The sequence below is a fragment of the Danio aesculapii genome, chromosome 1 (genome assembly GCF_903798145.1).
Source record: "Danio aesculapii chromosome 1, fDanAes4.1, whole genome shotgun sequence".
Taxonomy (NCBI): domain Eukaryota; kingdom Metazoa; phylum Chordata; class Actinopteri; order Cypriniformes; family Danionidae; genus Danio; species Danio aesculapii.
In genome coordinates this window covers 27,943,060-27,969,680 of record NC_079435.1, presented here as the reverse complement: position 1 = coordinate 27,969,680, position 26,621 = coordinate 27,943,060, and the positions used below count along the sequence as shown (strand labels likewise).

Below are 26,621 nucleotides of genomic sequence, written 5' to 3'. Positions count from 1 at the left end.
CTCTATAGATGGGACGGGAACAACATGGCGCTGCAAATTGTAGTTCATTGAAATGTGTAATTAGGGTTAGGTTTAGGGTTACGATCTTGGTTAATCGGTAACTATTTGAAACATGGCGATACCTCATTGATAAAGGACACTGTTAGTAAAGTGGCAAAGTTAGCAAAACATAGTTAGCAACACGAAGCATCCTTTAATTTGGCTTTAAAGTTAGTCCAATCACAACGTCGCAATCTACGTCACACTTGTTGTCTCTATTTGGTAATCCGGCTGAAGGTAGATTATAAATTAAGCATTTAAATATTACAATTCATATTAATATTACATATTAAATATTATGTCTTATTAAAATACAAATGTATATTTACAGCGAGATTCCTTAGTGGGTGTAACCTGATGTGCAAAATGATCACAGTGAAACCAGATCATAGGCATACATTTGAAATGAATAATAAAATAATAAATGTCATGTTTGAAAACAAATATAGTTCAGCATTTCCTGTAAATTGACCCTGCATCCTGTAGGTATCCAAATATAAATATGTCAAACTTCAAGGACAAATATTGTGCCCATTAAATAGTAAAAATAGTGTAAATGAGTATGCAAATAAAGACAATACATTTTTATTGAAACATTTATCATTTATTTATAATACCACAAAAAAAATAAAAATAAAATAAATCACACAAACATGCAAACACCAAAAATATATATTTTATAACAGTTTTATTGCAATATTTTATTACATACATATATATGCAAATGGTTAAAAACAATTATAATTGAAGGAAATGTATATTTTGTATTATTATTATTATATTTATTTATTTTGTGATATTTATTCATGTCATACATCTGGTATGTGAAGCTCAAGTAAAACTGCACTGCAGAAAATCTTTTCAAATGATGCCTTTGGAAATGCCATTATAACAAACTTTCTGAACTTAACAGCAAAAGTACCTAAAAGCTATAACACTTTTCAAAAACATATTCAAGTACTTACTAAAGAACAGCAATATTTTTACAAAACACTGAGAACCAATGTGTGCTTGGCGAGTCCAGGTGTTTATGGTGACTAGACTGTCATATTGCAAACCGGTTGGCATGAGGAGACTTGGGTGTAAAGTGTCGGAAATTCCTGGAAGGCTCCCATGTGTTATCCCAGGTTTTGCCACTGTAAAGTATCAGAAGTGCACAATATCATTAAAGAACAAAGAATCAAGATGATTGTTAGGTTTCATTTAGAAAGTTCAGTGATATTTATTTATATCTGTAAAGTGTCATTAAATCTGGCACTCTTGAATTAACTGCTTGAATAAGTTTAACATTTTCAGCATGTTTTCATGTATTCCAAGCAGATCTGACAGTCCTACAGACTCAGAGATGAAGATAGTGACTGCACTGATCACTTCTTGCTATTTAAAACACACTCTTTGACTCATCAATTATATGAAAACTACAACAGAATACAGTGCTCCACCCTAATAATATTGCTAAATTATGACAAGTTTATTACTTTACATGGCTAAACATTTATGTTATAGCTGCATGATTCACTGCTATTACTGTAACCCATTACAGTCTTAGTCCAAACTAATTGACTTTATTAGAAAACTGCATAGAAACATGTTGCCTTAAACCACTTGTGTTTTTATACAAGGGGAAACTAAACAGCCATACTTGAATTAACTTACAACATTTACAATCTTATCGGACTTACAGTAACATTTTAATTTAAGTAGGGCTGTTAAGTTTTATCTTGCATATAATGTAAGGGGTTTAAGGCAATGAGTTTCTATACAATTTTCTAGTAAAGTCAACTAGATTTGGTTAAAGGAATAGTTCACTACTTACTCTCCCTCAAGTGGTTGTAAACCTTTATTATAAAACTTCCAAGTTTCTTTGTGTGGAACATGAAGGAAGTTTTTTGAAGAAAGCTGAAAACATTGACATACATAGGAGTAAAAAATATACTATGGAAGTCAATGTTTACAGATTTTCATCTTTCTTAAAAATCTATATTTTTTGTGTTTAACTGAAGAAAGCAACTCAGACACATTTGGAACAAGTGAAGGATGAGTCATTAATGACAGAGTTTTCATTTCATTTTTGGGTGAACTATCTCTTTAAGAGTATACTGAAAGAAATGTCCTACTCAATGATGCTAACTTCAGCTACATGTGTAGCCCCTTGAGTACTTAATTAGAAATCAAAACAATGATCAGATCAGTCCTATTTTATGCCCTATATATCATATTGGCCACAGAATGGACTACTTAGTGTTGCAATGAAATTAAACAAATAATAAAACTATGACTTACCACACAATACAAGACAACCAGTGAATTTTCAACTCTACTTTTTCTGTACACAAGATGAGGTTCCAGCTTCAAAATGGCACCATAACACTGATCCTGAGTGGGGTGGTTGTGCTGCTCTGTGAGGTTGTGACTGTTCAGATGCAGTGCTGGGAAGAGTTCTTTATTAAAAGAAAGTACATTCTTTTCAAATCTGCACATATTAACAAAGAAAATACAATAATTTTAAATAATGATTAATTCTGAAAAACCTTACCCTTAGTCAAGATGAATTCATATGGCCTCTGCATTCTTTTGCTACATGTATGGAAGACAGATAAATAATTATGTCTGCAACCCACTTATTTGCAGATTTCTCTACTGTTTTCCAATAAATACATTGGACTTAATCCAGAACATCAATCCAGTGTCTAAAGGTTCTGCATCTGAAATGAATAAAAACAGATGTGACATTAGTTAAACCCACTAAACTACTAGATACATCAGTACTGCTTTGAGCAATTGTAATGTAATTTAAGTGTAGTCCAAAATTAGCCTTAATCTGTTTAAGATTATGATTTAAATAGCATTTCTTGCATTAAAAAATCCTGCCTCTTGTAATACATATGATCAATGGTAAATTTCTGAGAAGGTGCAAGGTAATCCTTGAGTTTTACCATTAACATCATGACTAACATAATATTTGAGAAGTATTTGACAGCTTGTTGCGTCTTTTTACCACAATTTAGAGATGATAGATTCTTTCTTTTATTAAATAAATTGTTAAAGGCCAAATTATACTGGTAATAGTGTATGATATTATGTGAAATACATCAGTTTATGTTAAACTTGAGCTTATGTTATGCTTTGAATAATGAAAAGTTGCATTTTTACCTACTGGAATAAGGGCATAATCAATTACATGCCCTGCAATTTTCCAGCCTTCTTTTCTCAACAGGCTTATCTCACTCACTCACTCACTCACTCACTCACTCACTCACTCACTCACTCACTCACTCACTCACTCACTCACTCACTCACTCACTCACTCACTCACACACACACACACACACACACACATATATACAGTTGAAGTCAGAATTATTAGCCCCCCTGATTATTTTTACCCCAATTTCTGTTTAACGGAGAGCAGATTTTCTCAACACATTTCTAATAATAATAGTTTTAATAACTCATTTCTAATAACTGATTTATTTTCTCTTTGCCATGATGACAGTAAATAATATTTGACTAGATATTCTTCAAGACACTTCTATACAGCTGCAAGTGACATTTAAAGGCTTAACTAGGTTAACTAGGCAGGTTAGGGTAATTAGGCAAGTTTTTGTATAATGATGGTTTGTTCTGTAGACTATCGAAAAAATATAGCTTAAAGTGGCTAAAAATTTTGACCTTAACCTCTTAAGGCCCAAGCTGTTTTTTTTACACGCATTTTTTATTTCTCTTTATTTTATTTTTTTATTTTGGCTTATTGGAACCTGATTAGAATAAAACCTGAGTACCAACTTTTGAAATGATGTACTTTTAGAGAAAAGTATGTCCATATATGTGGAATATGTCCGAATTTATATAAAACACAATAAAGTCACCTTTGTGTAATAGAATGAAAAACTCTTTATTTCTGCCTTGAACACAGCAGTTTTTTTTTGCCTTTTTAATGCATTAATAACACATACACACATATTTTTGAACATGCTTTAACTATCAGTAAAAACATTTTTTTGCCCTTTTTGGACAGTTAAAATAGTGTTTGGGACATTTCATATGCTGCAAAACAGGTGCAGTATGACACTGTATGTCTGTAACAAAATATAAAACATAAGACATAACAGCTAAAATGTGCTGTCTATATGTGTGGCCACTAAGCCCTAAGAGGTGAAAATGGTTTTTAAAAAAATTAAAATTGCTTTTATTCTAGCCGAAATAAAACAAATAAGACTTTCTCCAGAAGAAAAAATATCATCAGACATACTGTGAAACTTTCCTTGCTCTGTTAAACATAATTTGGGAAATATTCATAAAAGAAAAAAAAAATCAAAGGGGGTCATTATATATAATGTGTTTGTGTGTGTGTCTGTTTTAAGGCATGAAAAATAATTGCAGTTACAATGTAGCCTTTAAACTTAAGAGAAACACTTGATTTGCTTTAATATTGATGTAGTTATGAATACAATTGTATTATTAGAGGTAATATTTATTGCATATTGCATAATTTATTTAGATTTTGGACGATTACTATTGTGGAAAACAACAATCTGGTAACACTGCTCCTCATCTTCAAATGTATAACTATATTGTTCTGAGCTATGCACGACTATATGTGGGGAAAATATATGTTTTAATAAATGAACTTAGATGTAATTAGATAACATCGCTAGTTTGCAGTACATGCTTTATTTATATCAAGTCTGCAGTCATTTAATGCATCAGGAGATAACTTCCCTGCTTTTATAAAAGTTCTAAACAAACCCCTTATCTAAATCAACAAATCGTCTTTATTTGTTTACTTTTTACTTACCGCGTGGAAAACCGCAGTGGACCTTGGGATCGCAATGAACCTTGGGATTGCGACCATAGACTGTAAAAAAAAAAAAAAAATAGATCTCGACGTACTATGACCCCAACTTCAATGAATAATTTAATAATACAAAGATCAGCTAAAAATATTTTTAAAACTTAGTACTTTAAATGTAATATTTTTTAAGTTAAAAAAAACTAACAAATTAATCAGTTTTATTAGGCATAATTACCCTAAACTGGGCAATTGAATATAATTTCACTCATTAAATATAAAGTAAATGATAACATATTTATAAATACCAACTAATCTCCAATAAAAAAATAAAAAATACATTATGTAGCATTAACCTACCACATATTGATCTAGTTTAACTCATCGGTGAACTCACCGGTGATGCATTTTGACCAATAGCTGAGCGATGTTAAACTCACTGTTGAATAGAAGTCACGTTGACCGATGTATATTCTCATTTACAGTTGTCTCGACCCTCTTTACAGACGCTTTTCATGAACAAAACAAAAATCACATATTAAAAAAAAACTGTTATAATAGACGTTAACCAGGTTTAAAATATTGCGTTGACATCTTTTGATGGCTTTGAACGTCTCCGTATGACGCCTGGCAACCCATTGAAAGCAATGGAATTCCTTCTGCGTCGGTTTAGAAAAACTAGTACACTATGTCAATAATAATAATAAAAAAACTGCGTCTGGTACCCTGTGTCAACAATAATAATTAAAATACTGCGTCTGGTACCCTGTGTCAACAATAATAATTAAAATACTGCGTCTGGTACCCTGTGGCTGTAATAATAATCAAAATACTGCGTCTGGTACCCTGTGGCTATAATAATAATCGTAATACTGCGTCTGGTACCCTGTGGTTATAATAATATTTAATAAAAATATTTTTTAAAAAGCGCAGCATCAGGTACCCTATGGCAAAATAAGTCGTGCTAGAGACACGAAAATGATTTCCTATTGAAATACATTGGATGGAAATTCGTGCAAGGTGACACGAAAAAAGAGGGAAATTCGTGCCCATGAACACGAATCAATAGATTAAATTTCGTGACTATTTCACGAACTGCCGTGAGACTGGGTTGATATATATATATATAGAGAGAGAGAGAGAGAGAGAGAGAGAGAGAGAGAGAGAGAGAGAGAGAGAGAGAGAGAGAGAGAGAGAGAGAGATGCTCCTGTGCATTGTTTCAAACAGAGAAAACAGCATTAGGGGGACATACATTACTCCACAATGCTTATGAGCACACACACACACAATATAATGACACTAAGTAGAAGATTGTTGTTATATTGTTACACAAAAATATTCTCGTAGCCTGATAATATTTTGATTAAACCACTGAAGGCATATGGTCTGGTTTGAGGATTTCACTTATCACTATCATTAATTCATTTATTAATATATAAGTATTAGTATAATATATACTGAAATGTGCTATTCATCTTTTCAGTGTTTTAAAGTGGCAAAGATAAATGCTACTCTCTACATTTTTTTTCTCATTGCCCTGTTGCAAATACAGCAGAAAATGTACTTGCTATTGATGTCTTGCAGTAAAACAATGAGGTCACATTTTAGACCATACTGCATATGGATACTCAATTGAGTGTGACACTGATGAACCCCATTAAGTGGTTAGATACTTTGGTAATAAAATCTATCATAGTATCATCTCAGAAAGCTTTAACAAACTTTTGTAAAGTGCTTTAAAATGCTACAGTGAATGGAGATTGTTATAAAACAGGAAGACTGTTTTCAAGTTTCTAGCTTTAGGGGGCTCAAAAACAGACATCAGCTGATGTTAACTCTTAAACGTCTTCTGAAACAGGACAGAAACTAGATTGGTTATAGACATGAACATGATCATTATTCTTCAAACATTCTACAGCAGATAAAGGCATAACAAAACCTTTAAAAAATTCAGAGAGTAAAATGTATATTGCTGATGTGTGAAAATGTATATTCTAATGTATATTGTCGAAGAAGCAATAAACTGATGGATTCAATCTACTAGATACACATTTTGATTGTTGTTCCGAATTAATTTTCTTTCTTTATTTCCTTTTTTCTTACTTTTCTTTTTCTTACTTTCTTTTCTTACTTTCTTTTTAGAATAAAACTGATCTGTTTGTATGTGTTTGTATTTATGAATGATTGTACTCACATGCTTATGTTTCATCCTTTCTATTGGAATAATGTACATCACAGATATACATACAAACAAACATCCTGGGTTTTTTGTAAAAGTTTTATACAATTGATCAAAATGCAGATCCTGGCTAGCAACTTTTAAAATAATTTTTTTTAAAAATGTGGCAGAGAAGAAGTTAAAGATCCAGCCTCTTAATTGGACTTTTGTCGTTAAACTACTTAAGAAGCCTAATGGACACACAGGCTTTCCATATAGACCATTTTGAGGGATGTAAACTAACACAATGGTCTCAACATATTTTCTGTTGTACATTTTTCATTTCTAAAGCTTTAAAGAATCCAAAAAGAGCCTCATATTGATACACAATTTTATGATAGCTGTTTAACATTAAATTATGATTGAATTGCTTCTTCTTACAGTTATGAAACAGTTTGATAACAAGCATGAAATGTTCATGGGCCAATGACATGACCACATTGAAATGGTCTATAGGAGACTCTGAATATACTGTTCTGTATGCGCACAATATATACCCACAATTTACAGTTCACAATTTATTTGCTCACTTTAATAATATGGTCTGTCATGATCACCAGCGATACACTCTGTGCAGATCTCTAACGGACTACAAATCTACATCTAGGTATATGGACTACAAGTACACAGTAAAAAGCCATTAGGAGCTTACTTTTAAAAAGTGAGAAAACCTTAATAGCAACAAGTTGATTACTTTAAAAAAGTAATAACTTGGAACTAAGTTAACTAAACCTAAGTTTAATATTTAATGAGTTCAGATACAAAACCCTCTAACCCTCATCAGATCTCTTTTCTTGTAAATGAGCATTTTCTGTCAGGATCCTATTATTAGGTTTAGAAGTTTCATTTTATATGTAATGATAAGGTTATTAGGTGTTAAATAAAATACCTTTTTTTTCCAAAAATGTCACTTTAGACAATTCTTTGGCTATTACCAAGGTAAATTGTTTTTTGCGTCAAAACCAGCTAAATCCACTTGTGCTTTTTTTTTTTGCAAAAACCTCTAAATCCACCTATTGGGACAAGACAGTGTAATTAGTTGAAAATCACTAAAGATGCAATAAGGAATTATTTTATCAAACATAAAACACATTACACAAACCACAAAGTGGCAGTTCATTTCACTGTGATAAACCAGGGAAACAGCAGAAGGAAAATGAATGAATGCAATCTGTCAAGTAAGTGCATTCATTAATCAATAACATTAAAATCCTCATAGAATCCACGTGGGATAAAAGAATGGCATCTTAACTTGGTCTTTCGTGAAACAGTGTGTTTCTTTTTCTTATAATGCAGAGTTTTGAGGTAAGGGATGTTTTCATTTGATAGTTCATCAAACTCCGTGGTTTAAAATTTAAATCGAAAGTGGAATAAATCAGTCCCTTCATAAAAGCCGGCATACAGCGTGCTGCTACATTGAAAACATATGATCCGATTCGCGCCTTTTTATTGGTTCTCGGTATATAACGGCTTTTGCTGTCAAAGGCAAGTGGCGTTTAGTGGCTTTTGCCAACAAACTGTTATTTCTGGATGCGCTGGGATTTGGATGATTAGAAGCAAGTCTATTTGTTGATGGTGTACTACGTGGCTAAAGCATTCACTCAATGTCATTAGCTAATTGAAGTGGCGTTTAGCGGCTTTTGCATCTGAACTCTTCATTTATGCACACATATAATTTCTTAATTTTAAAGTAACAGGTTTACTTTTTGAAGTTACCAACACCCTTAAAAGTAACAAGTAACTATAAACGGTATAAATGTTTTATTAAACACATTTTATACTGTTAATTGTGATGTACAGTTACATTGTGTTTTACAAAAACAGAGGAAACCGTGTTTTGCACAATGTTGTGACATTCTTTTTCATGAACTATAACAAAACAATTTAAATTTCCTCTTTTTGAAACAGTTCGTATTAATGGTTTTCCTGGTCGGATGCCAGCAGAGACAGAGTGGATCCATACACCATTAAACAAAACAGAAAATAAACAAAAAAAGATAAACACACAACTCAAAAGACACAGACACACACACACACACACACACACACACACGCACACACACACACACACACGCACACACAAAAACAGATTAAAACTCCATGCTCAGTTAAGACAGTTGTTAACATGAATGCTTCTAAGGATAAACAGTCAGAATAATAAATCACTTCTAAAATACTAAATTAAATATGACAAAATAAAATCACATTTGTGCAAAAAAAAAAAAAGGCTTAAATTCTTGAGCCTTGGTGCTGTACTTTCCTTCAGGCATTCTGGGTCATAAAAATAATACTTTATGCATAATTAAAAATGATACGGTGATATCAAGTAAGACTGAAACATAAAACTTTTACAGTTCCTCAGTGTGCCTGGTTTGATGTATATTTTAATTGCTGTTCCTCAAGCTGAATCGGAAAACAGACTAGTATGATCTCAAACAAACCGACCACGGTTTACTTCTCAAGGCAGATCTGTGAAATAAAGATTGGGGGAACTGGGAAAGAGACAAAGTGTGTGTGCGTGCGTGTGTCTGTATATGGGAGAAATTTCTTTCTTTCATGCATGCCTGGTAGCAGATGACCCCGAGAGTATTGGACCTGGCAGCTCACTACAATTATCATTCAGCACAAGTGAAGCACCCTGTTTGATATCTGCCAAGGTAATTTAGTGGGAGAGATTGCGCTGTGTCCTTCTCTCACTCTGTCTCTCTCCTTCTGCCTCCTTTTCTGCCTGACAAGCAGTCTCTCCTACCCTCCCTCTTGTATCCGTCTCTGTCTTTCTCACTCTTCTCTTTTAACTCCTTACCCGCATAGAGTTAAAGAGCTTCCAGCAGCATGTTGTTCAATCTGCCTCTCAGAAGAAAGTCTTTTCCAGAGCGCTTGTTTGCGGCAGAGTGCCTGGTGAGAGAAATTAAGTGATATGGAGTGAAATTGTTTTCCCATGGTTCCTTGGCCTCTCACCAGTGTGTCTGATTACTCCTCTTTTAGGGAGTCCAAACAAGGCTGAGGTCCACAACAAGGATACGCCTATCAATGCAGCACAGCATTCGGGGACACTGAAAATGAGCTGAATGATGTATGGGACTAATCCCAAAGGGTTATTTAGGAGTCGGCATGAAGTCCAGATCATTAGGAGCTTGGTTTTTCATTCCCTTCGGGATGACAATTGTCTTCTGAACTCTGACCACAGTTATGGTAGTATTTATGATAATTAGATCTGCTGATGAGAACATTCAAACGTAAAATCATCACACTGTGGAAATCAAATGCACTCACAATATTATTTTTGAGGGTGTTAAAGCCCGCCAGACTCTAATTATGTTGCAGGTTTCTGAAAAATATAAAAGTAATTTTTACAGTTCTTGAAGCTCCTATAAATTAGACCAAATTATAATAATAAAAAAAAAATAGATGACTGGTGGTATAACACTGAAATTTATTTTCAAAATCACAAAAATTAAGATTGTAACATTTTTACTTTAATTTTGAGGTTTTTGTTGTATAGATTGCCCCTTGTTTATAACAAACTTTATCTTCATCTTCCTCATCACTCCACATAATGTCTACATTTCAGATATTTCCATCTGCTGTATGCTCAAGAACTTCAAGATCTGTATATTTTACATATAAATTAGTTTCAGCAATTAATTAGTATAGTACATCCAAATGTTTTATATATAAAATAATATATATAAAGTTTAATCAGAATTATAATTTCAGTCACAGATCTTGAACCCACACTCTCATAAATAAAGCATCCTTTACCATTGGGGTGGTACCTTTTCAAAAGGTACACTTTTGTACTTAGAGTTTATATTGGTACAATTCAATTCAATTCACCTTTATTTGTATAGCGCTTATACAATGTAGATTGTGTCAAAGCAGCTTCACATAAAAGGTCACAGTAAATAGGAACAGTGTAGTTCAGTTTGTAGTGTTTAAGTTCAGTTCAGTTTAGCTCAGTTCAGTGTGGTTTAATAATCACTACTGAGAGTCCGAATACTGAAGAGCAAATCCAACGATGCGCAGCTCTATAGATCCCGAAACATGCAAGCCAGTGGCGACAGCGGAGAGGGAAAAAAAACTTCACTAAAGGCGGAAGTGAAGAAAAAAAACCTTGAGAGAAACCAGGCTCAGTTGGGCACGGCCATTTTAATTTCTCCGCTGGCCAAACGTTTGTGCAGAGCTGTAGTCTCAGTGGCGGGGGCTGGAAGCTGGCCTCAGCGAAGACTCGTCTGTCTCTGGAGCGTCACAGGAATCAGTCTCATGTACCTCAAAAGTATATATTAGTACCTAAAATATTTAAGAGGAACACTTCTGTACCTTATAGGTACAAATATGTACCCTTGAGGTAATAAAATGGTACAAATTTGTACCTTTTGAAAAGGTACCACCGCAGTGACAGCTCGCGTACCTTTATTTCTGAGAGTGCATTGTACATCATAATGGACATACTAGAAGAAATCTCGATCTAAAGCTTGCAATGTTACAAAAGATGTTCAACTAATAAGTAAGTGCAATCCTCCTTTGTTACATATACTGTATCTATGAAATATTGGCAAACATATCAATAAATCTGAATAAAAACATTATACAGTAAATGTGGCTTATGTCTATGTCTGGAGTAAAGTGATGCCATGCTGCTTTTCAATGGAGAGGATTTTTTTTTTTTTCAGCCACCCCCCCCCCCCCCCCCTGAATTATTGGCCATCCTGTTTATTTTTTTCCCAGTTTCTGTTTAACAGAGAGACAATTTTTTTTCAACACATTTCTAAACATAATAGTTTTAATAACTCATTTCTAATAACTGATTTCTTTTATCTTTGCTATGATGACAGTAAATATTATTTTACTAGATGTTTTTTAAGACACTTCTATACAGCTTAAAGTGACATTTAAAGGCTTAACTAGGTTCATTAGGATAACAAGGCAGGGCAGGGTAATAAGGCAAGTTATTGTTTAATGATGGCTAGTTCTGTAGACTATTGAAAAATATATATATACTGTATAGCATAAAAGAGGTAATAATATTAACCTTAAAATGTTTTTTTTTAAACTGCTTTTATTCTAGCCAAAATTAATCAAATATAATTATTTTTTTAATCTTTTTACTTTTTAGAAAGCAAGGCCAAATGGTTTGTCTGCAGATGCATCTTTTTATGCCTGTGACCTTATCTTTTTTTTTTCTTTTTTCTGTACAGTGTGTTTATTGATCACACTGTGCAGAACAAAACAAGTGCCCCAGATAACATGAAATGGCTGGACATGGTTGCTATTCACCTGCTGTGTGATAAAGTCACATTAGCCAGTGTTTAGTGTTAGTGCTTTGATGCATTATGAGTGTACTGGTAGTATTTTTGTTCAGGGGTGATTGTGTATATAGTAAATGGTTTAAAGCTAATGTGGCTTCCAGTAAAAAAAGAAGAAGAAGAAAAAAAAACACATACATGCATTCATCATTAAGAGGCACAGTTTGTTCCTGGAAATTTTCTCATATAAGTAATAAGTGAGAAACACTCCCATGTGGGCAAATTGTTCCCCCCCTGCAGTGGAAAAAGTTTACTTGAGTACAGTTTTTACATTAATGTGTCTCTGTGTGTATGTGTGTGTGTGTGTGTGGAAGAGAGAGTGAGTGAGAGAGAGAGAGAGAGAGAGCAGGCATGTGTGTGTGTGTGTGTCTTGTATTTATAATATCATACGTTAAAAAATGCATAAAATTTTGACCTTGTGTAGACAATTCTTGGGTCCTCATGAGGAAAATGGCACACAAATCACAAAAATTACACTGGGAGATTTGGGTTTAGGGGTATAATTGGACAGTGTTTCACATTCCTGGTCCTCGTGCCCCACTGAGCTGCACGTTTTGCATTGTTTTTTCTTCTTCTTCTTTTTATTTTTTTTAACTTCCTGGTGTTTGTTTTAATTTGACCATACAAAACAAGCCCTCTAATTTGGAGTCCACAAGATATACCGCTATGATTTCCTTTTGAAAGGAGCTTATATGTTTCATTCATATGACATTTTAGGTAGTGATATGTGGATTTATTTAGCATTTATTTACAGAGGTATATTATGTCACACTTCACACTTCTCTAGTAAGAATAAGCTGCAGGCATTGTTGTTGTGCAAACCCTTGAATGAACATTCCGTAGTAGAATAAAGGTTCCCTGTGCTCAGGTAAAAAGCAGGGAGAAGAAAGCAATGCATACTGTTTAAGGGCCTGTAAAGGTGTTGTGTTTTATGTTTGAAAGACTGTTTTACCCTTTTTTTAATATTATCATTTCTACTATACTTTTAATTGCACAGTGGTTAGCACTGTCGCCTCACAGCAAGAATTTCGCTGGTTTGAGCCCGACTGGATCAGTTGTCATTTCTGTGTGGAGTTTGCATGTTCTTCTCATGTTTGCATGGGTTTCCTCCGGGTGCTCCGTTTTCCCCCACAAGTCCAAAGACATGCAATATAGGTGAATTGGGTAAGCTAAATTGTCCGTAGTGTATATGTGTGTATGTCCTGGTCCTCCATGTTGGGTATTGAGCGTTGGGCTAACATGATGAGGCTAAATATCAGCTTCGATATAAATGGCCCTGGGAGAATTTATTAATTGATTGTTTAATTAAATGTTTTGCAAATTAAATAAGGATCCACCTTTTCTAACTCTCTTTACCGCATTTAATATTTTTTATACAAAATGCTCTCCTCTCTTGAACTTCATGTAATCTGCTTTAAATACAAAATGTTAGCTTACCATGTAATACATGTAGCAAAGTGCAAATTGAGTGTGTATGTGTAAATGTAAAACCATTCTTAACAATTAGGTGGAGGACACCTATAGTTTAATAAAAGCCTTTAAATCTGCACTGATGTGTAATTTGCTACATAGGTATAGAGGATTACAATTCACAAATAACTGATGGCTAAAATGTTCTTCTCGTGTAGCAAAGGCTCCCTATATTTTGAGAAGATTTTATGCTTTACCATTGTATTGACTGTCACAATAGAATTTTAATCCTGACAAGACTATAATGCAAAGATTAGGAGGGAAATAGCTCAGCTGGAAATGTATTGTTCTCTTCTGAATCACCAGAACAGAAGAGCTTAAGTGTAGAAATAACACATTAAAATGATAAGAAAGAGTTTATATCCTTCCAAACAGTTTCAAGACTTATTTCTGCCTTTCAAGCCAGAAGGAATGTGTAAGTGTGTAATTAAGTGTATAAACGGTAGCTGTCAGAAGCCCAATGACCTCAGCCAAGTATAAAGTCATGATAAAATAAATGTATATTAAGGAATTAATTCAGTCATACAGCCAACCATATTAACTCATTTACATTGATTGATTGATTGATTGATTGATTGATTGATTGATTGATTGATTTGTGGCCTCAGGAAATTATTACACAGGACCAACAAACATGTGTGGGGTTTTATTTATATTTATTAACGTTTTGGTTAGGAATTTTTGTTTCTTTATTGGCAAGGGCTGAAACCCAGAACAACATAAAAACACAAAATAAATAAAAATACAGTTCTACAATATTTTAAATATTAAATCAGAAACCTGTTTACTAGTCAACATAACAATATCAAGTAATACAACTTATTCTCTCATGTGCAAAAAAACTAATAAATCTAGATTGTGCCTCACTAATAGTAATAATAATACAGCAGTGGCACTCTAAAAATAAAACAAAACATCTTAGAACTGCATAAACAGTTAGACAACATTAATTCTCCAAATGCATCAGAGATTACATGCATGAACATTGAGTTTTACTCACTTTCCCCCTGTGTTTCTCACCGTGCACTGTGAAGTTGTAAACAGCTTCATCTGTACAGGTACAGTATATGCAGTTAAATCACATGCAGTAACACCTGTGCTCACAAATCAATGTAATCCCGCATCAACATTCAACTGGATATCATATCTGATTTAAACAGATTATGACTGCTCAAACATACAGTTAATTTTATTTTTTATTTTTAGACAGCATACACACGGTTGATTAATTGATTGAAAACAAATGCAATGATTTTGCAATGTTAGTGAGCCAACTTTTTTTCAGGATTATTATTTCACAGATCCCACATGCATTATGAAATCTTCAAATTCCCTCTACTTATTTCAGCATTTTATGTGAGCAGGAAGATGATTAAAATTGCTTTAAAATAACCCTTTTTACCCCACTTGGGTGTATGTGAATATGATAAATCCATTTGATGCTTCAGATAGAATAACCTTGCGTATGCAGTGCAGACATTAATCTATCCAAAGGAGATCAGTGAAATGCATATGCACAGCACAACACATTAAATACTCATACACTTCAGCATGCTCAGTGTGTTTCATCACATTTAAAAAAAGAACACTTTGTGGGGATGTGACATTTTTAAAGCCTGTTTTTTTTTTTTTTTTTCTGTATAACACAGCAGTGGTTCTGATCTTGTGGAGAGCGTTTGTTAGTGTACTTACAGTGTTAGGTAAGATGACAGATTGATTGATATTTTATGGTATATTGCATACATGAGAAAAAAAAAAACAAGTAAAAAAATCTCAATTTGCTTTAACAACTGCAGCACTCCAGCTGATATAGATTCCACTGGTTTGTACAAAACTTTATGTTATCCAGCATGGTTTGATAAATGTTTTTAAGTGAATCGTGCTTGTGGTTCAATAGCTTATAATTCTAGACTGTTGTACAAAAAAAAATAAATCACTTGTTCAATGCCACCATCTTATTCTGTTTTTGTCCTTGAAATGGTGCAGAAACTTTAATATTTCTTATTTATTGTAGGCCTGTGGTATAGTGTTTATTTATTTATTTAATTTTTTAATTTATTGTATTTACCTATTGTATTATTAAAAAATATATATATTTAAAAAAAAATAAATAAATACATTATTATTACAACAATCACAACATTTATTATGTAAGGGGAAGATGTAGATCTTGGTGGTTGTTCTCACAGAATAAAGACCAACAGGCTTATCAGCTGTTGTATTATACTGCATATCTGCAGTAATCACCCATAAAGAATTGATATGAGTTGTAATAATTTACTAACTATTAGCTTTCAGGTGGTTCAAGGGTTTAGGTATTCCACCTTTGGTGGTTGATTTAAGAAACCCCCAAATGTGTTGTCTGATTGGATGAGTGTAACACGTTTTGCACACGCCTCTTCCCTTTCTGCACATGGGAGAGGTGCATGCCTGCTAAGATCTAATTAATCCTAAATCATCTTTGCCTTAAAAAATCTCTATTGAAGCTAGTTTTTATGTTTAAATAACATTTAAACATTGATTTTTCACATATATTTCACTATTTTTGTGATTTCATTTTAATTGAGGTTTTGAAGTATTTTTGTCTAACTGAAGCATGTGAATGATAAATGCATTGCACTTTCCTTTAACAGAGGAGGTATAAGGGCGAAGACACTGTAAAAACGGTGCTTTTGCTTATATCAGGTATGTTTTGTCACTTATTGTGAAGTTAATATTATTTGGAGTTTTATTCTTTCTCTCCCTCTTCCCTTTCTGCACTGACTGCACATGGGAGAGAGAAAAGCTATAAGGGCGAAGACACACTGTAAAAGCTGTGCTTTTTGTTTATATCAGGAGTGATTAAAGAGCCATCACAACTGCTGATATCCATCTGGTTATTCCTACAAAAAAAAAAAAAAAAAAAGATAACACAACACAGAACCAGTTACACGAGCACCAATGATTTTCCCTTAGAAGTAAAAAGAATCCACTTCTCCAATTTTCAAAACACCGGTGGTTAATGTCCCACTGGAGATGATGGTCCTCTTACAGGTCCTAAGCAGAACCTCTGCTCTGTACTGCTCCCATCCCATGTGAGAAGCATTCATGTTTAAAGTATTTCACTAACAAGGAACTGTTACTGGAGCTGAACTACCTTTCTAGTGCTCACAGGCATCAGTGAGACACCTTGAGTGATTGGCTCCTTTAGTCCTGAGTGTCTCGACCGCTTTTCCACATGCTGCTGAAATGCCTTGGAGGAGCCATATATGCATTCAGCAATAGTGATTAGTGATTAGACACAGTGGTGAGATTAAGCCACAAGTGGCACTCTGTTATGACATTAGCTGCAATGGAACGACTGTTTCCCTGGTCAAACTCTCTGAGCAGATCAGCTTAGAATGTCTGGAGAATAGACATTGTATGCAAGCATGCCACTGCCTGACCTGCTGCCTTGTAAGTTTTGTTCATTTGTTCATTTAGAAGTTTAGTCATTTAGAGCAGTGTAGTCCTCACAGATAATGCTAACTCAGGAGAGAATCTTCAATCTCCAGATTCAAGTAATCCAATCTAAAAGGGCCATGAATGCAAGAGGAATGCTGTCTTCTCCACAATCCACATAATTCTGAGTGTAGATCGCTTTAATCAGGTAAATCCAAATGTGCAGGTCCTCATATCACTAATCTAGCCCTTCTTTGAGGAGTGCTTTTTGATTTTGATTTCACCAATATATGTTTCATTTGACCATTGATTGGAATGAGACCTCAATGACCTCCTCATCACTATATGATTTAACTTCTCTGTATGTAGTACTGTGTTCTCTTTGTACTCCTGTAACATTCTCTTTGGTTGCTTAGTACTTTCATCTCCTCTTGGTTCTGAAAGCTGATGCAACTGGCTACTTCTTAAGGCAGAATAATTGGCAAAGATGGCTTCCAAAACCCAAGAAGAGGAGCTGATCTTGCAGGTGAGGGCAGAGAAGGAGCTATGCTTGTCTCCAACCCCTCTGTGAGATCCATCTGTTAACCTTATGAATCTTATAGATCTGTGCTTTGCCTTGGCATGAGTGGGACCTGATTCACAAGGAATGGATTCCTGCCTGCCAGTGTTGAAGTGAGCCAGGCAAGATCGAAGTATTCGCCCCATGAGCCAAGGGCAGTTCTCACACTCAGTCCTTTCGAGAGCTGAGAGAGCATGAGCTGCTCTGAAACACTCCATACAAAACTGATATGTATCTCTGTCTGTGATATAGTACCAAGAGGGATACATACACTCTATGAAAGACTTCTCAATTATAATACCCCTTCCAATGACAAAGACCACCAAATAGACAGAAAATAAACACAGATTTGTTTGCTGCAAGGCCACCTCATACCTTCGGGGGGCCCAAGGCTGAATTTTAATTAGGGGCCTCTTGGAGCAACCAATTACTGTGTATCTTTGATTATTCACACAATATAAACCTAAAGCACACATTTATAACTTTTTTTTTGTTTTGTTTTTTTACTGTAGCTGTGGTGCTAACATTATACCAACATTTTGTAAAAAGTAACGGTTTATTTAAATAAGCTAACTGCCTGGATGTACGTTATCCTGCTTACAGGGCTTCTTGCCTCAAAGCTAAACAGTTAGACACAAAACATTTATCTGAGCTCTAATAATTAAAGCTATCAAAAACAAAAATGGCTAGTTGTAGCTGCAGGCACTATAGTTCATCATTGTTCTTGACTGTTAGGCGTCTTGTGCCTGAATAATAATAATAAAAAATTATAATAATACAAATTACTTAGTGCGGCAGAATTTTTTTTATTTATTTTTTTTGCAAGCTTTACATTTATTCAAGATTTTGTATTACAAAATACAGACTTTCAGTCTTGAAGACAGCCAGCTAGATGTGCATTATCTCTTACATCCACAAGCTATTCGGAATGGACTGTATGCTAAAAGCTGTATTTCCAATTGTATAGTGCTGGTTGCAACCCAGACTCTTGAAATTATATATAAAGTTAAATGTCCAATGAATGGCATTAAAATGTATGGCAGAAATGCAGAAATTAAATAGCAACAAAGGGAGCCATTCAATGAAGGTGTTCACAAAACCAGTGCATTACTGAATGATGCTACAAAGTTCACATTTGAAAAATAGCATACAATATCTAACCAAGACTGTTAGGGAAAAAAATGCAATTAAACCATTTAATTTGCTTTTACATTGCTGCTTTATATCATAAGTGCAGTGGAGGTGAGCTACCAAGCAAATGTATTACAATGTGAAAACAGAGTGAACAATAAATATAACAACAACTAAAAAAAAAAAAAAAAGAATCATCCATTCATTCTTACTGGGTATTGTATTAATTTAACCTAGAAAAATCAATAAATTAACATAACTCAATAAATGCAATACTTACATTTATCCAATGTCCAATGATGGAATCCGATGAATGGTCACTGTTTAAATGCATGTAAGCCTTTTTCTAGCACTTCTGAAAATCAGTATCTTGTTTATTAGTATTTATTTATTTGTTTCCACCTCTGACTCCAATTTCAAGTGATCATTAAATTTAGACTGTGTTTCTAATTTAGATCACATTCATCAAAAGTTAATTAATGTGGATATTTGATTATTTCAGATAACCTATAATTTCAGTTGTTCTTCTTTGCAGACCAGTTGTCATATTGGTTTATCACATATTGATTCCATTTTTGGCCAATTCACAAGTCTGCACCACTTGGGCTCACAAGCTTGATTCTGAGTCAGAGATTTGCAGGCAACTGCACCTTTTAAATCGGCCGCCTACTGTTTGCTCTTTGACAGAAAAGGTAGTCTAGCCAGTCTTTCACCATGCAACTTGCCAGATCAAAAGTGGTCAGTAATCAAAAGGCCTACGATGAAGTTCTCAATGCTCCATTCACTCATGATACTCTAGATTGATCCACACTGGTTGTAAAACACCAGGGGTCAACAAAAGTGTCCTAACAATTTACTAGTCGTAATGATTTCAGTGGAATTCGAAATAAATCCAATATGACGTTTTATTTGTCATGTAAAATTCCATTATGCATATTGCACAATAGAACAATCGGAAAGCTAATTCAGAGCTGATACTGTTATTATAAAACATCCATTACTCAAAGATAAATCAAAGAGTTAGAGATGCATACCTGACCAGAGAAGTACATTGCAGTATATAAATCTTGATGCAGAGCTCAGAGACTCGTACACCACCACGGGGTATTTTGACTACAAGATCCCAATGACTTTTGCACATTTTCCTTAAATACTCAAATCAGAACAAACAAACATGAATTCAAGATAATAAAAGCTTCACCAAAACCTCTAGCTAGTCATATGTTAACTTAAAAGCAAATCACCACCTGGGGTAAACAGTTCATAATTGACAGTCAATTTCACATTCCAGTAGGACAGACATTTCTCAAACGATAGTTATCATATTCAAGTGACTACAGTAAAATTGAGACCATTTACCAATCACACAGAGACATTTAAAATGATACCAAACATGGCAAGTTCACAAGATTCACAAGCTAAAACACATAAAGAGGTTGAAGATTCTGTGGGGATTGTCAGTTAGCTGAGCTTTTGTCGATGAGGTGAAGGGGAGGGCAGAGAGGGTGCCACATGATGGGTAACTGAGGTAGTTGAACAACTTGCTTCCTTGCAGATCTGCTGCTCAGACTAAGTTCCTTAGGAAGCTCCTTGTAAGCTCCTTAGGAACGAGTAAAGACCGGAATGTCCATACATCTTACATTTTTAACTCCATGATGAATCAGGAGATCAAGAAATCAAAATAAACTTACAGTAGATTTATTTTAATGAGTTTGTGTGGGTGAAAAAAAAAGAGTTTTAAAATATAATTAGAGATTGTATGAAGATGAAAACTTCTTTCTTTACTTAATTAAAATCCAGATCATGACATTTAGTGACCTCATCTCAAATTAAAATCAACAAAAAACATGGTAATATGTGACGTGGCAACATGAATCCCCAAGTTATTGTAACATTTTAATCTAACTGATGGTAGGTCTTACTCTTTGGCTGATTTATAAAAAATGTAGACTTATTTAGCAAAGCTACAATGCAAATAAATAAATAAATACAAATACATAAAATTCTGCTCATCTCAGCTTTGATTACTGGAAGCCTATTAAGACAGTGATTCATCCAGATAAAGCATGACCCACTTTTAGTTTAAAAAAACCTTTCATCACTTCTTCAAAATGTGATTCAGTCAGAATAATTAGACATTTCCTTCATTTTTGCTCGATTATAAAATGCCTTATTCTTTTCTGAAATTATGAGCACAGTTTATTTTTATTTAAAATGTATCACTATATGTATACAATATAAACTATATGTATACTCTATGTAAACACTATGTATACTATATAAACTGTAGGCATATAAACCTACAGTTTATATACTTTTATCATCCTTACTGTTCGTAAGTCACCCCACATGAAACCAGTTTATACCATGATCTGAATATGAAGGCTATCAACAGTGTATTACAGTTTTTCTCACAACACTATTTATTTTTGCACAATTAGTACAAACTGCAAAACCTAGTTGATAACCTGCAAAAGCGTGACACTTGCTTAAAATGGATAGCTCATTCATCAAAAGCAAGCATTCTTGTCAATGAAAGTGTCAGTGTCATCAAGATGAAAAGTCCTGACACCGTTGTTCATGAACAAGGTAGTCAAATGGCTTTGTCATGTTTTCATTATGACAGTTTACTCTAAAGATTTTTTTACAATGCAAAAACAATGAAATGAAAATGCTCAAGACAGCACTATATACTATTTGCACAGCCATTTGAAAACTACAGTAAAGTTAGATATCACTGTATTTAGTGAGGTATCTGTGAACAAGACACTGAATATGTATGTTTCACATTTTTACTGCATTTTGTCATTGCAATTCTCATTTATTCACAGCATTGTGCAAAATAATAAATACACCCTTATTTACAACAAACATAAACTCCCTTTGGGTAGAGCTGTGCACAACTGTAAACAATATTGCAGTACATATTGGAACTGAACCAATTTAGAAGTTCAATTTAGAAGACATTTTCAGGAAAAAAAAAAAGATCAACAGTTCAACTAGTTCACCATTTTTGTATGTAATGACGCAAGTAATGAAATGAGGTCTATTAGTTTTATATGTAATGACTATTCAGCATTCACAAGTTTAGTTAATTTTGACTGACATGACATAAGCGAATTATAATGTTATAAAGCAGCAGAGAGGGAATAAGAAAGTGCTACTATGATGTGCACAGATGAATAATTCTTTTGAGAAATGCTTTAACTGTTGTGCAAATGTAAATAGTGTTGTGAGAAATGCACCAAAGCCACTAAGAAAAAAAAAAGAAAAGATTTTCAGTAGGATCACAGTACGGAGTGCATTTGTGGTTACAAAAGTCTCCAAAAAGCGCCTTTTCATATTAAAGAAGTGCATTTAATAGGTTAAAATGAGCAAAGTTATTCTCCAGGCTTTGTAATGAATTTATCCTTGTGAAGACCAAGATGATTTCTTTTTTTTTTTCTTCCTTTCCTCCACTTAGTCCTGAAGCTGTGTTTCAAAGCTCAGCAAACAGAATTGGACTTCAAAGTTAAGCAAAGCTTAAAAGAGAGAGAGAGAGAGAGAGAGAGAGAGAGAAAGAGAGAGAAAGAGAGAGAGAGAGAGAGAGAGAGAGAGAGAGAGAGAGAGAGAGAGAGAGAGAGAATGTAAATAAATACCCAGCAGACAGCAGACATTCATTTCTCTGCATGGTTCTGGCTGTGAGTTGCAGGCTCTTTAGGGAGATATGGATGGATTAGCAAGACTGAAAATGCTGACCGGTGCCAGGGTTTACTCTCAGGAGACTGCACAGGGGAATGCTTCAATAAACAAGGTCAGTTGTGGTATTAAGCACCACCGCACACTGATTCTGCTGTCTTATCACCTCAATCAATTTTTTAATCAATCGAATCCATCTGTGATACTGCTGCTTCAGAGAGAAGTGACCATGGGAGTTCGCACAAAAAAAAAAAAAAGAGAAGAAAGAAAGAAAAATGCATTAGTGCTGGTAATAACTGAATGCTGTGTTAATGGAGCAGATGATTTTACAGTTATAATAGCAATAATAGATCAAGCCATTTGCTAATTGCTGCAATTTCACAACTGAGTGCAGTGTAACTTTTATTTTAACAAAGTATTGTGTTTTAAGGATACAGGTGAAACAATAAAAATGGCATATATGAACACATATAAACACATATAATCTCAAATCTGGGTGTCACGGTGGCGCATTGGGTAGCATGATTGCCTCACAGCAGGAAGGTTGCTGGTTCGAGCCCTGGCTGGGTCAGTTGGCATTTTTGTGTGGAGTTGCATGTTCTCCCTGTGTTTGCGTGGGTTTCCTCCGAGTGCTCTGGTTTCCCCCACAGTCCAAAGACATGCGCTATAGGTAAATTGAATAAGATTATTGATTAATAAATAATAAATAATATGATTAATAAAGGGACTAAGCCAAAAAAAAAAATTATGAATAAATGAATGCCAAATCCAACAACAACAAAACATAATAATAACTGCAGGGAAGAATATGATTTGACAAAAACATGATAAAGGCAACAAAACTAGAAACAGGTGGCAAAGGAATTATAACAATGACAAAAAATAAAGTAGACATTAAAATGTTGTAAAATGTTGTATCTACACACATTATCATCCACGCCAAGATTGGCCATTTAAAAGGCATTTCTCATAGGGATGCCAACCAGCCAGCCAGATGGATAGATGGACAGACAGACAGACAGACAGACAGACAGACAGACAGACAGACAGACAGACAGATAGACACATAGATAGATAGATAGATAGATAGATAGATAGATAGATAGATAGATAGATAGATAGATAGATAGATAGATAGATAGATAGATAATGCACTCTGACCCATTTAGGTCTAACTTGTTGCAAATTATTAAAAAGGTATATTTTCTCTGTTTTCAAAACTTCCAGAAAATGAGATTAAACACAAATATCAACATTCTTTATTAGATGTTTATTAGATGTCATGGTGGGCGTCAAGGTGACACAGTGGGTAGCATGATCGCCTCACAACAAGAAGGTCGCTGGTTTGAACCCCGGCTGGTAGGTTGGCATTACTGTGTGGAGTTTGCATGTTCTCCCTGTGTTTGTGTGGGTTTCCTCTGGGTGCTCCGGTTTCCCCCACAAGTACAAAGACATGCGCTATAGGTGAATTGAATAAGCTAAATTGGCTGTAATGTATTTGTTTGAATGCAAGAGTGTATGGGTGTTTCACAGTGTTGGGTTGCGTCTGGAAGGGCATCTGCTGTGTAAAACATATGCTGGATAGGTTGGCGGTTCAATCCGCTGTGGCGACCTTGGATTAATAAAGGGACTAAGCTGGAAAGAAAATGAATGAAAATGAATCATGGCATGAAGATAATTCTACAAACATTTTTTTAATCTGTAAATGCAATGCTTTTTCTTATACAGTCGTTGAAATTTTGTCAAATATATTAATACGTGCGTGTATGTAGTTTGCAGTTCATTTCGCTGTGGCGACCCCTGATTAATAAACAGACTAGAAAATGAAAAGAAAATAAAGGAATATATATATGAAACATGAATTGAATTTAATTGAATTTAATTGAACTTGGTGCTTATTTCAATTCAATATAAATATAAACATTTAATTTAGGTTTAATTTATTTTAAGCCAATAATAGTGTAAATAAATCCTGTGTTTAAACAAAAAAATAATAATAATAAATAAAAAATGACTGAGGGTGAGGGTGAGATTTGATAGCTGTTTTGACAATAAAACAAGTGATTCCATGTGCAGTTTGATTTCTCATCCATGGTAAACTGCAAGTCAAAATGGCAACATATGGCTTAATCCTAATGAATTCAGTGCAAATCCAAGCTATATTCATGATTCCTAAGCTGTTATTATTCTGTAAACAAATCTTTCAAATGACTCGTGTATAATTTTATTTATTTATTTATTGCCAACACATTTATTGTTGTCTTGTGGTTGTTTTACAGCCCTACTTATTTATTTCAAAAATAACAATTTTATATCCCCTCCTCTAAGAAATATAATTCAATTTTACAGATTGGTGTTTGTGTGCGTGTGTGCTTGTTACCTGGCTGCATCTGTTTGTTACACTCTCCTTTCTGAAGAAACATAATAATAATCATTATATAGTGATTCAATAGCATAACTAATTCACTCACCACAGTGGAATGAACCATCAATTATCAAGCATATGTTTTACACAGTAAATGCCCTTCCAGCTGCAGCTCAGTACTGGGAAACACCCATACACTCTCACATTCACACACATACACTACGGCCAATTTTAGTTTATCCAATTCACCTATAGCGCACGGCTTTGGACTGTGGGGGAAACTTGGCACCCAGAGGAAACCTATGTGAACATGAGGTGAACATGCAAACTCCACACAGAAATGCCAACTGACCCAGCTGGGACTGGAACCAGTGACCTTCTTGCTGTGAGGCAAAAGTGCTAACCACTGAGCCACCGTGTTGCCCATCATAACTAGTAGTTTTAATTAATAAAAAAGCCAGGGCAGCCTTGTAAAATTCTGTGCATGTTAAACACTTAAAAAAGTCTTCTGGATGTAAATTATTAATGGAATGCTGTTTGTATCAATCAGAATAATTATGTGCCTTAAGTAAGCGTATATAAGTCTGTATATATCATTGCACACGCAATTACATACACAACAAACTGCTCCTCCATGAATGACTTCATGAGCCGCCTTATCGTGGTGCAGGGGTTTGAGTATCTGAGTGATAATAAGAGCTATGTTCTCTGGGGCTAATTCAGTTCAATTCAATTCAATTTATCTTTATTTCTATAGTGGTTTTTACGATGTAGATTGTGTCAAAGCAGCTTAACATAGAAGTTCTTGTAAATTGAAACATGGTCAGTCCAGTTTTCAGAGTTGAAGTTCAGTTTAGTACAGTTCAGCGTGGTTTAATTTTCACTGCTGAAAGTCCAAACACTAAAGAGCAAATCCATCTATGCGCAGCCAAACCAAGCAAGTCAGTGGCGACAGTGGTAAGGAACAAACTTCACTAATTGACAAAAGTGAAGGAAAAAAAAAAAACTTGAGAGAAGCCAGGCTCAGTTGGGCACAACCAATTTTCCTCTGGCCAAACTTCTTGTGCAGAGCTGTAGTCTAGGTGCCAGAGGCTGGAGAACACTGGATGTCCATCATGGAGAAGCTACAGATGTGAGTATGTAACCGGTGGGTATTCAGGCTGGTCCACTGGATTAATGCGCAGACTCTTCTGTCATTGGGGTTTTTCAGGAATCAGTTTCATGCTCTCTACTCATTTATGACTGCCACAGCATCTGCTCAGGGTACAGCCTGGTCCATTATTATGGATATCTCTAGAAGTCCTCTATGGTTAGCATCATCTCTTCACAGGTCTTGAATCAAATCAGTGGCGCTACACAATCTCTAGAGGCCTTGGGATAAGTATCCCCAGGTGGAAATAGAGAACCAAGAAAATAATTAGCATAGCTGCTGTTCATAGTGTATTTAAACAAGAGATATTAAATATCAATCCAAAAATGAAATGCTATAAATCAAAATACCAATTATATAAACAAACATAGAAACAAACATGTAAAGCATATGAGTGTTTCTAAGAAAATGTCTGATAGATTAAGGCAGGAGGGGTGTCTCCAACAGGTGGTTGTCAAGCCCACTCACCAGCATGTAGCACACTCGTGCATC

General features: G+C 34.5%; 1 long non-coding RNA gene across 2 annotated transcripts; it reads right to left on the bottom strand.

Moving 5' to 3' along the window:
• Positions 1-1,024: 1,024 nt before the first annotated feature.
• On the bottom strand, positions 1,025-5,316 carry LOC130242884 (uncharacterized). Of its 2 annotated transcripts, none has more exons than XR_008839109.1 (5): positions 5,272-5,316; positions 4,838-4,897; positions 2,576-2,744; positions 2,323-2,480; positions 1,025-1,175 (listed from the first exon to the last, which is right to left on the bottom strand). It is a non-coding gene; the product is annotated as an uncharacterized LOC130242884 (long non-coding RNA). The 2 variants fall into 2 exon arrangements; XR_008839111.1 differs by having other exon boundaries at positions 2,323-2,468.
• Between the last annotated feature and the right edge of the window lie 21,305 nt (positions 5,317-26,621).